This window comes from Equus caballus, chromosome 1 (assembly GCF_041296265.1).
Source record: "Equus caballus isolate H_3958 breed thoroughbred chromosome 1, TB-T2T, whole genome shotgun sequence".
NCBI classification, from domain to species: domain Eukaryota; kingdom Metazoa; phylum Chordata; class Mammalia; order Perissodactyla; family Equidae; genus Equus; species Equus caballus.
Window position 1 is genome coordinate 85021619 of NC_091684.1, and position 15322 is coordinate 85036940.

Consider the following 15322-nt stretch of genomic DNA (forward strand, 5'->3'; position numbering starts at 1 on the left):
TGTTTATTCTCCTCTATGCCCTCTCATTCACGTCAGCAGGCAGGGAGTTTTCAGGACTTGTGTTGCTGTGATTTAGCCAAGTTATAAAGAAGAATCAACTTGAGGTCAATGTCTTTTACTGTAGTTTTCTAAGAGCCTAATGCCATCAAAGACTTTTTGCTTGTTAGTCTGGAGGTAGGTTATGATCAAGAGTAATATTGTCAAGCCAGAAGCAGGAAGATGAGTTTCCCTGAAACTAGGGAAGGAATAAGCAAGGCAGGTCAGTGAATTTCCCCAAGTGGCTGGGCACCTTCTTCTCCGTCCTGATCGGAGGCTGTGATAACGTGGCAACCCCTAAGCAAGAATGCCTCCATGCATAATGCAGAAAGGGAGACTGCAACCCAGTACTGATGCTGCCAATCCCCCCAAAGATTTCTTTCTCTCAAAGGTGACCTAGAAGCAAAGAATGTCAACGCAACAAGGATATTCAAGGGATGGGGGGACTAGGAGTCCTTGGGCAACATCAGGGACCTCTCAAGTGCCCAGTACTACAGCTTTAAATAACACCTAGACACCTTAGTGAAAACCAAATATTGAGAAACAGAATGGAGTGACTGAGATGGAATTTCCCAGCAGTACAGGCTCATCAATGAAAGACGAAGGTTGAAAATCCAAAATAAGCTGAATTTTTAAAAAGGAAAAAATTCCTATTTCTTGCACACACACCTAAGCATCTAGATTGAGATTCCTATCTACTTTGTCATTTTAAAAATTTAAAGAAATTATGTATGCATATTGTCTGTTGTCTAGTGAGTGTCCAATAAAAATAAGATCCTTTCATGGTTCTGAATTGACTTACAGGTGAAGGTATCCGCTACCATTATTTCTGATTTAAAGTATATGGAAAAGTACCCATGCCTCAAAATATTTCATTTATATCATGGGATATTCTGTGAAATAACTCTTTAAACAATAGCTGTTCCTTAAAGCTTATTATTGCAAATCAGTTGCAAGTAAAGTCTTTCACATTTTAATGAAGTGCAATTTACTCATATACTTTTTTGTAAATAATGTGTTGAATTATTTGTTCTTTTGATGCAGTAATATGGTACAATATGGAGTAATTTTGAAGCAAAGAGACTTCGGTATGGACACTTCAATCAGATTTTGGGTAGAAGGAGAAAGACAAAGGGAACTGGAGAATAGCAAGGTTTCATTGATGAATGGAGGGGGGAGGCAGACAGAGAAGAAGGGAAATGGGGCACAAAATGGGACTAAAACAAGATTACTGTTCTAATTTTGCTGAAGGCTAGCACTGCTGACTGCCACATCTAAACCTTAACAGTCCTGAGATTCTCCTGCAGACCCTACACTGCCTCTTATGTACACTAAATTAGGATAGGAACTTGGACATGAAACGTAAAACAAAATCATCTTGAATTAAAAAAAAACAGAAAAGACATGACAAGGATACAGAGATAGAAAAGAGGACAGTAAGCTGCGCTAGAGCTGAAAGTGACCTGTCTGTGGTGCATTTAACAGCGCCCTCTAGTGACTGGGCTGGTGCTGGGTCATTTTATCTTCACCCTGTGCTCTAGCAATTGCGTAAACACCTAGCTGAAGCTGTACTTACTCTTCATTAAGTTTCTGAGTAATGATTCAGAACTCAAACTCTTGGTCAAAATAATAGAAGCCTTTTGTGAGAAGTTCATATCATATGGAAGATCATTACTTCTCTATAGGTAATTGGAAATGATAGTTGTTTCCTATTGCTTTCTTCTTTAGAAAAAGTAGGTTGAAATTTGCCCCCTCACCAAGGAAAGGAAATTTACTGGAAGGATTAATTTGCATTTCCTCATGCACTGTCAGATTCAGAGATCATTCTTCAACTATTTACTTCTCCATAAGTGTCGAGCAAATACTCCGAGTTTACAAATTAATGAAAATGAGCAGCAGAAGTAAATTTAACAAAAATTCCACAGACTGCATTTATCTGCCAAAAAAAACTATTCAACTGCTCAACAGAATAACACCTCTTGTTGTGCAGAAGAGATTTAAGGATATGTGCTGGAGGTTTTACTTTGCCTAGGGGTCCTTTAAGCTTTGCTTTTGAAAAGAGCTTCCTGGAAGACAGCAGCAATAAGCATGCATTCGACCTGGTCTTCCTGAAGTGCCATAGTACCTCATCAAATGACATCGGAGGACCAGAAAAAGTTAGAGACTAAAACCAAACAGAGGCCTCTGAACAGAGATGTGCATGGGCAAGAGGGATGAAAAATAGTTCAATTTAGAAGTTAAATTGTAAAAATCCTATGAGATTTTTTTTAGAATTTACAGACACAATGGTTTAGTACAGCATGTTCAGCCCTTGGAACTCATTTCGGTAAAAGGTTAAAAGGGAGATTTAAAATGCCAAATCAACAAAGCTCCATATTTCAGAGAAGATATATTTTCTTAATGTTAACCTTGTTATTTTCTGTGCTCTGAGGTCCCCCTACCTTCCTCTGAGAATGAATTTTTGGATTAAATCTTAATGGATCTTCAGAGAAGACTGATGTGTAGGAGCATAAAATAAAATGAATTATGTAATGAGTTTCCTCGTTACTGCAGATTGATGGTTTCTTTATTGTCTGGTTGGCCGAGACTGCCTTCCAAAAGAGTCTGAGATAATTCACTTCTTAAGACAGATCTTTAAAGGGTCATGTGAATGCATGTGCATATGTGTGTGTAGATACCCATTCACATGTGCTTCCTGGTGAGTCAGTTCAACTCCTAAAACACCTCAGTGTTTCCTAATTTAATAAAATAACTTAAGGAATAATTAAGCAGAGAAACACAACTCCGTAAAAATGGTTTCCTCCTGGCACATGTTGCTACCTGACAGTAAATTTTGTACCTGTTGGTTTAGTCAGCTATCGTTCGTCAGTCCCACTAGAATTAAGTGCCAGAAGGGGAGACTTTGTTCTGCTCTGAGCTGTATATTCAGGACCTGCAACATTGTCAGTCACGGAATAGATGCTCAGAAATTTATAAATAAATGAAAGTATATTGTTATCAAAGTAAGGAAGGAAATGTAGGTAGTATAGGCCTTGTTACTGATAAAGAGAAGATAGCTGGTATTTATAACTTCACTACTCTACCAGTCAATCCATGTTCCCTTGACTTGAGCCTGCATCTCGACTGGCTGAAGATTTTTAATTTGTGGAGCAACCCCATCCTTTATTCTTGAAAGCTCTGAGCCCATAGTGGTCCTGCTGCTGAGTTGCCATAGGCTTCCATTAAATTTTACCACTGGACATGGAAATATTAGGAGGAATCCTGGAGGATAATCTTATCCTTTTCACAGTGTCCATTGTATAGTGGCAACTCAATTTCCCCTTGATAATCAAAGGTCATAGTCCCTGCCAACACGGTAATCACCTTTTCGTACCTATTGATTCAGTGACATGAGGAGCAAAAATGGCCAGGTGGCAGTCTCAATCTCCAATTCAGTGCAACTATTATATATTCCCCAGCAGAAGGATTTTTGTTTTCTTGCAACTGAGGCCAAATTTATAGTATAAAAAGCAAAAGTTTTATGAGCTGGTCAAGATATAATAGGGAGACATGTCACTCCTATATGTAACCTTTAGTTTCTAGACCTATGAGCTCTGGCCTTGAGAAAAGTAGTAAGTTACTTACTAGCATATACAGTGTCTCGTAGAACAGCGCCACAAGCTTGCAGAAACCGAATATTCAATAGACCTGTTCATTCTGTTTGCTCAGCTGCTTCCAGATAATAGGGACAGGGGAAGACCAGTGAATCCCATGGTTGTGAGCCAACTGTCGCATTTATTTCTTCATAAAATAAGCTCCTTAGTCAGAAGAACTGTTGTTTGAGACATTGTGATGGTGAATAAGGTATTCAATTATTCTGTGGATGGTGACTCTGGCCAGTTCACTGTGGGCAAGGTAAGCAATTGCATATCTAGAATAAGCAACTCTTGACTTGATGAAACATTCTCTCCCCTTTGTGAAGGAAAACTATTTTCCCCTTCATCCAATGTAAGCAACTTGCCCTAGGGTGGCTGAATGGTCACCACAAGTATAATGCTATATCAGGGTCTCAGCTTTTGTCTCTGCTCTTTGCAGAATGGGAATCAGTAATGATGGCGGCCAGTTCAACTTTGGTGAGGGAAAGTCCATGGAGTTAAATTTATATAATTACTTTCTCTTTCACCAAGGTCCACAAATAAGCACTGAAGAAGGAACCTTAACAGACATCACACAATATGGTATCTGGTCATCCTGACAACTGAGAGCCATCTCTACATTTGGCACCTTTTTTGGAACATTAGTATAGGGTACAAATCTCCTCATTCTCTGCATCCATTAGAAATCCACCCTTAAGCCATTTCATCAAAACTTCTTTTCTTTTCTCTCCTTTTTTTTTTTTGCTGGGAAAGATTTGCCCTGAGTTAACATCTGTTATCAATCTTCCTCTCTCTCTTTTTTTTCCCCTTCCCCAAAGGCCCAGTACATAGTTGTATATTCTAGTTGTAAGTCCTTCTAGTTCTTCTGTATGAGCCACCACCACAGCATAGCTACTGACAAACAAGTGTGGTTCCACACCCAGGAACCGAACCCAGGCCACCAAAGTGAAGGATGTCAAACTTTAACCATTAGGCCATCAGGGCTTGCTCTCATCAAAATTTCTTGTCACTGATATTCCAGTTTTGTTCTTGTTTCAAGCTGTATGTCTTTTTCTCTTTTGTGTGTCTTATAATTGTTGACTCTTATATTTTTTGAACTAATATAAGCATCTCTGTGTTTTAACTGGTGAGTCTAACTTGCTAACAATTATTATAATTATGGTTACACCAAGATTTATTTATGCCATTTACATTGTCATTTAATAATATTTACTTGCTATTTTTTACATCTTTATTTCTGTTTTCTATCAGATAAATCAGCTTACCTACTGCTGGTTTAAAAGTTACACATCATATTTTAGTTCTTATAGTAATAGCTTAAAACTTAAAATCCATAAGCAAGTTTATTGAATTCTTAGAGTTGGCAATATCTTTATCTTCTTCCTTATAAGGCAAGTCCTTAGCAAGCCCTCATATTTCTTTGGTCTATATTTACTTTCCATGTCACTTTTTAAGAGAGCTCCCTGACCTGGTCTTCTAACTCATTAATTAATTATCCAACTATATCCATTCTGCCGTTTATCTCATTATTGTATTCTTTATTTCAATCAGTAATTTCTCAGACCTAATATTTTCACATAATTCCTCTTTATGCTTTTTTTCTTGTCTCACAATACTGAGATTTTTCCTTATCTTCTTTCTGTATATTTGGCTTACTTATTTTTTCAAAAGTTTGGTCTGTCTGTTCTAAAACTTCTTATTTGAGTAAGTTTGTGGTAAATATTAGCAATGTTTTTCCACACTAGGCTCCCATCTATTTCCATATATCCATATAACCATATATTTCCGCCACACTCTTAAAGTTAGGCATAGCCGTATGTTTAGTGCTGGACGATGAAATGAGTGGAAGGCATATGTGTCTGTTTCAGGATGATTGCCACTACTTCACTCTCCAGTCCTCTTTTTTTCTCTTCTCTGGTGACCAAGATACCATGTGTTTCAAATGGTTCAGCTAAAAGATGCCTAGCTCTCTGATTGAGAGGAGCAGAGCCCCCTGCAACATAACCTCGTCATATAACATGAGTGGCCAAGAGTATTTATTGTTTTTACGTGACTAAGATTTTTGTAACTTTTGTTACCACAGCAAAAACTGTCCTATTCTGACTGGTGCAGTTGTTGTCTTTCTTTAGTATTGTAATTATATTGGCCTGAGCGCTTGTGATCTTCAGGGGCATGGGAGTGAATATAGCTATTCTATCTAGTACTACATATTGGAGAAAAGCCAACTGAAACAGAGGAAAGGAAATAAACTCCAATGGAGAGAGCCTAAAACACTTCAGCATTACCATTTTCGACTTTAATTGCTATCACTCCTTCAGGTAACTATTCTGCTGAGGACTATGCCCTTAAACCCTCAAGGTGAAGAAACAATGGCTGGAGGCATCTCAAACTTTTAGATTTTATTGCACTAGCCTAATTTGTTTGGAGAAAAATGTAGGGAATGAATGCCCCAGGGCAGCTGGTCAGTTTCCATCTGTTCTCATCAAATCCTCTTATGAGCAGAGCTTTTGTGAAACATTAATGTTATACTCAGGGCTCCAGCACCAGTAATCTAGGTCATTCCTATCAATTTATTCAGTGAATGGTGAGGCAATGGTAAAAAGTTCTATTGGAGGAAAGGAGGTGTCTGCAAGCTATCGAAATCTTCGTCCAAATGAACAATTTTTAGAACGTTTTGAGAACATGAGTTGCATGTCTCATACGTGACACTTTACACGAGGATAATAATATCTGTAAAGTTACTATATAAATTTGGCCTTCCTATAATTTATCATGAGACATCAAAACATCACAGCTACTAAAAGTGGCATTGCAGAACTAGAAACAATCACGTTTTTCAGAAGTTGATCTACCAGTCTATTATGTTTTTACTATGGTTTTACATAGAACCCCATGTAGATAACTGTGCAGTGGACATTTCTGACTACGAGCATATTTTGAAATGTGTAATTTGTATTTGCTCCATCGTTGTGGCCAATATCACACCAGAAATTTAGCATCTAGTACTTTAAAATCTTAACAAGCAACAATGAAATGATTCCACAACCCAAAATGAGTTGGAATAAAAACCATCTACCCCTCCCTAAACAATGTACTTTATATCATATTGAAATATAGGCAACAGTTGTAGAGGGTGAAAACACTGGTCCATTTTTCTTGGACTATGTATGCCAAGATTTCCCTTAGCACTTATATAAGTAGGACTTAATTTATTGTTAAATGTGGTAGATTGATTTCATCAGTGGGCCAAATTCTTTACCCTTCTTACATCCCTTCTCTCTCATGTGTCTTTGTAGTGCCTTCCCAAATGGACTGCACCAGGATACGACTTGCTTTAGTCAATGAGACATTAACAACCATGATTTCTTTGCTGCTCTTGCACATCTGACACCTATCATGGCAATAGATAACTGACAGTTAGTAAAGGATATTTAGCCCAGTATTTGAGAATACCAAATAAAGATCATTCTTGATGAAGAAATGTTAACTTTCCAGTAGAGAAAGTAAACCTTCACATAATAATTGAAATTAATGTCACTAATAGGGAACTAATGAACATCATGTGCCTCCGGATATGACACCCTGAGAATATATAAGGCATAATGTTTACCATTTAGAGATAGCACAATTTAGGAGATATTTTATGAATGTGTTTGCTGAGATTTGGGAAGTGTTGACACAGAAGTCAAAGAAGACGATGGGAATAAATTTTTAGGAATTTGCCTTCTCTGAGCTATTATAGTACTTTGTGCCTCCTTCTATCGAATGTGTTGGTTCTTGTCACTTGTTCCTCCGCTGGAATGTGTTTTCCACAGAGGAAGAACCACTTGGAATCCACTTATTCCCACCACCTCATCAGGTGCCTCCAATAGAACCTGAAACCTAATCCACTTAGTAAATGTTTACTAAAACAATAAATGAGGGGCTGGTCCAGTGGCATAGTGGTTAAGTTCGTGCGCTCTACTTTGGTGGCCCAGGGTTCACTGGTTCAGAGCCTGGGCATGGACCTATGCACTGCTTACCGAGCCATGCTGTGGCAGGCGTCCCACATATAAAATAGAGAAAGATGGGTGCAGATGTTAGCTCAGGGCCAATCCTCCTCAGCAAAAAGAGGAGGATTAGCAGCAGGTGTTAGCTCAGAGCTAATCTTTCTTAAAAGAAAAAAAAAGTTGAAAAATAAAAAGATTGGGAAAAATTATTTAAAAAACAAGAAATGAATTAACAAAATGACACTTAAGAAAACTAATAAAAGTTTTTTAATAAAAGCATTTATTATGTGCCAGACACTCTTGTAAATAATATATTTACATGGATCCATCTTTTAATTCACTCAACAACTACAATAGGAGTATACACTATCATCCTTTTCATTTCACAGATGAGGAAACTAAGGTCAGAGGAGTTACATAACCTACTTAAGGCCACACAATTGGTAAGTGGTGATCTGTGTTCCCAACCACTCTGTGGCCATGTCTTTCTAAACAAACTGATTCATGGTTCATCAGTTTGAAGTAGTATTACAGCAACTGAAGGAGGGTGGTATGCACAGAGCACATACAAATGGAGCTTGTTGGTGAGCATCAGTTGGTGTCTCTTCAGGTCCCTCACAGGGAGTTTGGATGAATAGATTTTGATACAGGACTTTGGTGTAACTGTCCCAACTTTCTGTGTATAATAAGGCATTAGGGAAATTCAGTATCATCAAGCAGTTAATGGTTATTTGACATCCTACAAAGGTGTACTTAGCAACTTTGGGAGACAAATGGTTAACCAACTACAGGAAAATTTTATTTCTCATGGTAACTTACGTTGTTATTTTATGAGCTTTATTAACGTGCCTAAGACCTTTAAGTCTCTTAATTCTGGATCAGTTCAATAGACTTCCTAACACCAAAAGCCTGAAAAATATTTCCCACCATGGTGAGGATGCCTGGCATGGACTGACACAGAGGAGCCTGCCGATATTACCTCTATCTCACGCTGTCTGTCACAGGTCATGTCAGTGCCATTTAGCATTTTAGATCAACAATGATTGTGAGTAAACCAATGATCTTTCAAGAGTTCAGAATAAGATTTTCTGTTTCTTTTTTACTTTCTTTACTGAACCTGGAAATAATAAGTTTTTAAAGAGTGGTATTAGCAATGATTAAACAGAACAGACTAGAAAACTGGCCTGGGGTAGCAGTCTGCACACCCAGCTGGATGTGGTTGTCACCAGGGAGCCAGTAGTCGTGTTTATTTTTGTTAAATGTGTGCGTATGTGTTTGTGCAATTTCAACCTGGAACCCGAATACTATGGTAGATCAAACATTGTACTTTCAAAAAGGAAAATATTTATAGGAGAAGGAAATGAACTAATTAACATTCTCCAGCTTGTTTTGAATTGAGAATTAAAGAGAAAAGATTCAGTACTCAGAAAAAATCCTTATTAGAGTTAAATTGTTTTCTTCTTGATAAAGGAGTAAATACAAATTTTCTTTTGACTAGAACACTTTGGGCTCTCAGCAATCCAAAATGGAAGCAAGAAAGGGATCAAATTTAACATATCACTTAGAGAAAATGGGTTGCTCATGTTTAAACCCCAGAGCACATTCCTCTTACATGTTGGTTTGTAAGTTTCTCTGGGGTAGAATCTGTGTCTTCTTCTTCTCCCCCTTCCACACTGTAGCTTGTGCTGTGCTCTACACGAAATAGTTATTAAATCCATTTCCCTTGACTGATTGTTTGACATGACTGTAGCAAGGTCTCTTTTTTTACAATGGTCTGTATTACGTGAGAGTCATCTGGAGTCAATGATACTTATGAGTCTTCATATTCTCATATTTTCACAACTAGCTTGATTCACAACATGAATTAATAAATTCTTCTGAGTTTCTGACAGCAATAGATATTAAAGGCTTTCTAGTTAGAATCATATTTATAAAGTTCCCTTGTACGTATGGTGTTGCAAAAGACATAAAACAGAATTCATCAAATTATTGATGATGATATTTTGACACAACGTGATTTAACTTACCAAACAACAACAAAACCAAGATATTTCTGTGAATTATGCTTGAGAGATGCCTCTCTGTTGTTACAAATTCACTTTCAAAAATTCCCAAAAGAATGACATGCTTCCCCTTTAAGCCTGCTCTATGACCCCTGCTTCCTGTAGCTCCACTTAAATTAATATTCCAGAGTGGGGAGGAGCGGACTCACAGGAAGGATGAAACAGCGATGATTCTTGGACTGCCAGTGAAAGGACAACCTCAGGAACTGAAATCAGTCACCCACCTATGCAGTCCCTGAGTGCCTGCAGCTTATAGGTGAAATGTGTGTTAAAGAAAGAAGGATGGGACCTGTCTCCTTCCCTCAAGGACCCTTACTGCCCACTGGTTCTAGATTTTTAAATGTGCTTCCTGGGACAGGGTGTTGTTCTTAACACTAGGATGACTGGCTACGTGGAATTTCAGCACAATTGACATTGAATAAAGTTAATAAATGTCAGTAAAATTGGTATTAGATAAATGCTGTTTAATATTCAATACTGTGTGCCTTAAGAAAGCCAGAATTATTTCTAAGCTGCTCCATACTCCTCTCAGCACCTGAGGTCTTCCAATCTTACCCTTGGCCTCTATGGCAGAACACATATAGCATTCTGCTCCTGGGTTTGGAATTGACTTGGTTTTTCTTCTCAAGGCTACATTTTTAAAAATTACTTAAACAGATATTTTCCTTTCTTTTCAAAAATAAGCTCCAAGCTCTCTCCAGTCTCTTATCCAATTTCTGCTTTCAGAGCTTTGCAAACTTCTCATTTCTGCACCTCACTTCACCCTCCTTCTGGCTAGAATTCTCTTTCCTTTCTCATCTGCCTTTATTGGATTCCTGCCCATTTAGTAAGACATTGCAACCCTGTGAGCAAGGACCTTGTTCCCTCTCTCTCCCTTTCTCTCTCTGCCTCTCCCCTATCAGGCTGCGCTCTCTATAGAATATGCTCTTTCCTTCCTCGGGATTCCCCGAGGCACTGTGAACATCCTTAACTGAATTTACCACAGTCTACCGTGTACTAAAGTCCTGTTTGTGCTCATCTAAGTGTTTTTTTAACCTTCATATGGAAAGAGACTGAGTCATGATTATATAGAAATTCCTTAGAGGAATTTCGTGTCCTACACATGTTTTCAAATTAGAAGCTATTGACTTGAATTGCTCTGTCCAATCCGGGGTTTGGATGTACTTTATCTCGTCTATGGAGCTCCTCAAGGACATAGACCCTAATGTAGTATCTTTTGAAGCATTACAGTTTAGAGAGGAATGGGAAAGCTCTGGACTGAGATGTACCTTAGGTTGGAATTCTACTCCAGTTTTTATAGCTCTGTGATCTTCGGCCAGTTATTGAGCCACTGCAAACCTCGCTTCATCTGTAAAATAGTGGCAATAATATTATGCTTAACATTGAGCTGTTCTGAGGATTAAATGAGATAATGCAGGTAAAGTAGTACTGCTACTGTTATGGGACCGAAGGTGGATCCCTTCTTGGGAGCAGCGAAAAAAAAAGTGGAGACCATAGGGAATAATTTCACAAAGTTATGGCCCCCTGAGCATGGGGAGCTGGGTATCTTTATCTGGGATAGGGGATGAATAGTAAAAGGGGAAGTTTTATCAGTGCATGTAGAGGTGGGCATAAGCTTGCACATGCATAGTTTAAAATCAGGCTTCTACATATGTCACATGACCTAAAAATGGTTGCTTTGCCCCTCCCAGAGGAGGGGAATTTACGATATTAATGAGGGCAGGTTGCTTACTTTAGTACAACTCTTGGCCTATCTATGTAAGTGTCAGTCTTAACTGTTGTGGTCTGGGCTGGCCTGGTCCAGTTCAGTGCAGTTGGGTCCTTGGCAATTGTCACCCAGAGCTTCTTCCTGGAACACAGCTGGAAACCGCATAAGCTCAAGGCCCCAAGGTTTTAAATAAAGGAACACCTGCACCTTGCAAAAAGAGAGAATTAGACAAAACATAAAAGTTAAATTTTTAAGCAGAGCAAGAGAAGAGGGTTAGGGTCCATGTCTGGTGACACTACCAGTAGACAAAGTTGCTAGTTACTAGCTAGTTGGTAGTCTTTATCAGTTAAATGATGAGTATTTTAAATGTTTCTCAAAAATTCTACAAGGTAAGTTCTACAAGGTAAAATATATAAGGTAATGTATATTGTATTAACTTGTATAACAATGTGTATGGCATCTACTTGGCTGATAATATATTAAGAAAGCATATTGCTAACTGTTACAGGGCTGGGTTTTGAAAGAGAAAACTTGAAAGTGACACCTGAGAGAGAGTTAAACAAATAAGAACTAAGAAAAAAGAGACCGAAGCTGAGCTGTGCATTCTGTTCATACTTTAAGTGCGGCAAGATTTTAAAATATTGTAATGTAACTCACAGATATCTACTTATGCAATCTTCAAGCACTCTGCTAGGACTGTGGGGTCACCGAAGTGAGTAAGATATGGTGTCTGCCCTTCGGGAGTACACGGTTCCTGTGTAATTTGCTGCCTGCCAGTGTTCAAGTTCTTTAGTTCACTTCCATAGAGAGCATTAAAAGGTGGTATGCATAGCATAAAGGTGGATAGTGTAAAGAGCTAGAATTAGCAAATTTAAATAAAAGTTTTTGCTAAGTTTATGGATCACATACATTTTAGGGAGACAGGGGCAAAAGAGGGAGGAAGTAAATTTTTTTTTGAGATAAGAACATTTGTGAGGGTATCTGAATGGAAACTACAGATGAAATAATCCAGAAAGACACAATGCAACTTGCTTCTATTTACAGCTAGAAACAAGTCCTGGCTCTCTGAACATTTGCTGAATTATATAAATGAGACAGCTGCAGTGCACTGGCCTATAAGACAATGGATACAGCGAAGGCAGGCAGGGACAGAAACAGTCAATGCAGTTAAAGGAAGGTCAAAGATTTGTGTCCAAAAAAGGAAGCAGCAAGCTCTTGCCTAAAAATAGTGGGAATCTCCTATTAGTATCTGTATGTACTATGTAATTTCTGGAAAATATCCTATCATCAAAGTCAAAGGAGAATTCAGAACTGGGAAAGACTTGAGTAATGGGAGACTAGAAACATCCAAGAAATGTGAACAGAAGGGAAGTATAAATAGAGAAAGAACCAGGAATATATTACATTATTGCTCTAGAGATGACAGATTCTTGTCTATTGAACACTTGTTCCCAAATCATACTGGATTCACCTCAATCCTTTCTTCATCCTGACTCTAATAGTTCTTCTTGGCTTCATTCCTTTTTGCATTGCCTGGTTCTGTGCATTTCTATAAAACATTAATAGGTCATCCTTTAGCTCTAAGAAAAGCCTTCAAATGATAGTTTTCAATGTTTTAAAACCAAATGATCCTGCAAATGTAAAGACTTAACCTATAACTAGTTATTTCGAATGTGATCTTGAATAAAAATAATGTTAGACATCTAACTTCATTTTGTGAAAGTATATGTAGAGCAGAAACAGCAAAATTCTTAAGACTAAATTCTATGTATTTTATGTTGTTCTATCGCCAATATAATACAGGGTAGCACTCAATAATCTTTAGTGAATCAATTTTAAATGCTGAGAAAGAAAGGAATGAAAAAAACTGAGTGTTTGTAGGACTTTCCTTTTTATCACTATCCAGGAGACAAAAGTTTAGGAGGATTTTCTACAAATTTCATAAAGCAAAAAGTTATCATTATTTATATTTTCATTGAATTATGCAGTAGCATGGATTTACAAGGATAAGACTTGGGCCTGTCTGATTAACCTTGAGCAAATCACTTAACTCTTTATAGTATATTATTTATATATGAGGTAGAGACAAATTTTTCTAATGTCGGTTACAGCTTTGTTATAAGGATAGAATAAGCTGATTTGTAAAAATGTTTACAATTGGAAAGTACACTATTAGAAGGTGTAAAGAGACAAAACTTTTCGAGTCATTCTTTCAGCAAATATTTTTGAGAACTGTTCTATGTTGCACAATATTCTTGAACCTGGTTGAAAAAGCAATGATCAAAATAAACCAAAATCTTTACCCTCAGGAAACTTAGATTCTAGTGGAGAAAAGTGGCAATAAACAAATAAGTAAAAAGAAAATGCACAGCATCTCAAATGGCATTATGCTCTATGGTAAAAAAAAAATGAAAAACAGAAAGAGAATAAGAAACACTGAGGTCAGGGAGGGTTACAAGTTGAAATTGGGTGAACAAGGAAAGTCAAACTGAGATGGTGATATTTGATTAAAGGTGTAAAAAGATAAAAGAATGAGTCATGCTGATATCAGATAGAAGAAAATCTCAGGCAAAGAAAACAGAAAACGCAAATGCCTTGATTTGGGAGCGTGCCTACTGTGTTCAGTAAGGGCAAGAAGGCCACGTTGCTGCAGCCAAGTGAGCAAAGAAATTGCACTGGTATCGGGCAGATTGTCTAAGTCCTTGGAAGCTCCTGGAAGGACTTTGCATGTTCTCTCCTGAGATGAATGCCAGCACAGGGTGTTATAGAGGCTAGATAGGATCTGTTTACATTTGGAAGGATCTCTCTGTTGCACCAAGAGACTGAAATGAGATGTGGAAACAGAGGGATCACTTAGGACCTATTGCAAAAACCTAGACAAGAGATAGTGGTGGCTTGGATTGGGGTGGCTATGTTCATGGTAGTGAGAAATGGTTAGACTCTAGATATATTTATTCATTTATTTATTATTTACTTATTGTGCAGGGGGAGATTTGCCTTAAGCTAACATCTGTTGCCAATCTTTCTTCTTTTTCTTCCTTTCTCCCCCTCAAAGCCCCAGTACATAGTTGTGTGTAGTTGTAGATTAGATGTATTTTAAAAATAGAGCCAAGAGTATTTCCAGATGGATCTTTGAAGAAAGGTAAGGGTTAGAGATAGTACCAACATTTTTGGACCAACCAAACAACAGGAAGGATGAGTTGCCATATACCGAAAGATGTAAGACTATGAAAAGATTAGGTTTATGAGTTTGGGTTTGGATTTATAAATTTGAAAGGCTATAAAATATCCAACAGGAGATATGGAGTGACAGTTGGAAATATGCATCTGGAGCTCTGGGGAGAGAGCCAGACTAGAGGTGTATATTTGGGAGTCATCAGTTTATAGAAGGCATCCAAGTGCTGAACACTGTGGCAGTGAGCGTTGAGAAGAGACAAGGAGAAGGCTGGAAAGCCAGATCAGTAGGAGAAAAATCAGGAGAGTCTCATGTCCTGGCAGCCAAGGGAAGATAGTCTTTCTGAGGGAATGAGGTGTGCTGGTTAGATATGTCACATGCTGGTGAACCAAGTATGATGAAGAAGAAAAATTGATTATCGTATTTGACAATATGAGTGTTATGGTGATCATGAAAAGGGCAGTTTGGTAGAGAGAGAAATGAGGAAAATCAGTTGGAGTGCAATCAAGAAAGGAGAAGAGTTGGAGGAACAAAGCATCGTAACCCTATAACCCTTCATGGAGTTTTGGTTTAGGGATGGGGCGAGGAGGTCATCACAAGCGGGACAAAGGCTGGAGGGACTGTGGCAGTTTTGTTTGTTGCTTGATTTTTAAATGAAAGATATTGCAGCATGTTTTCATGTTGATAGCAGTGATCCAGCAGGGAAAGATAAATTG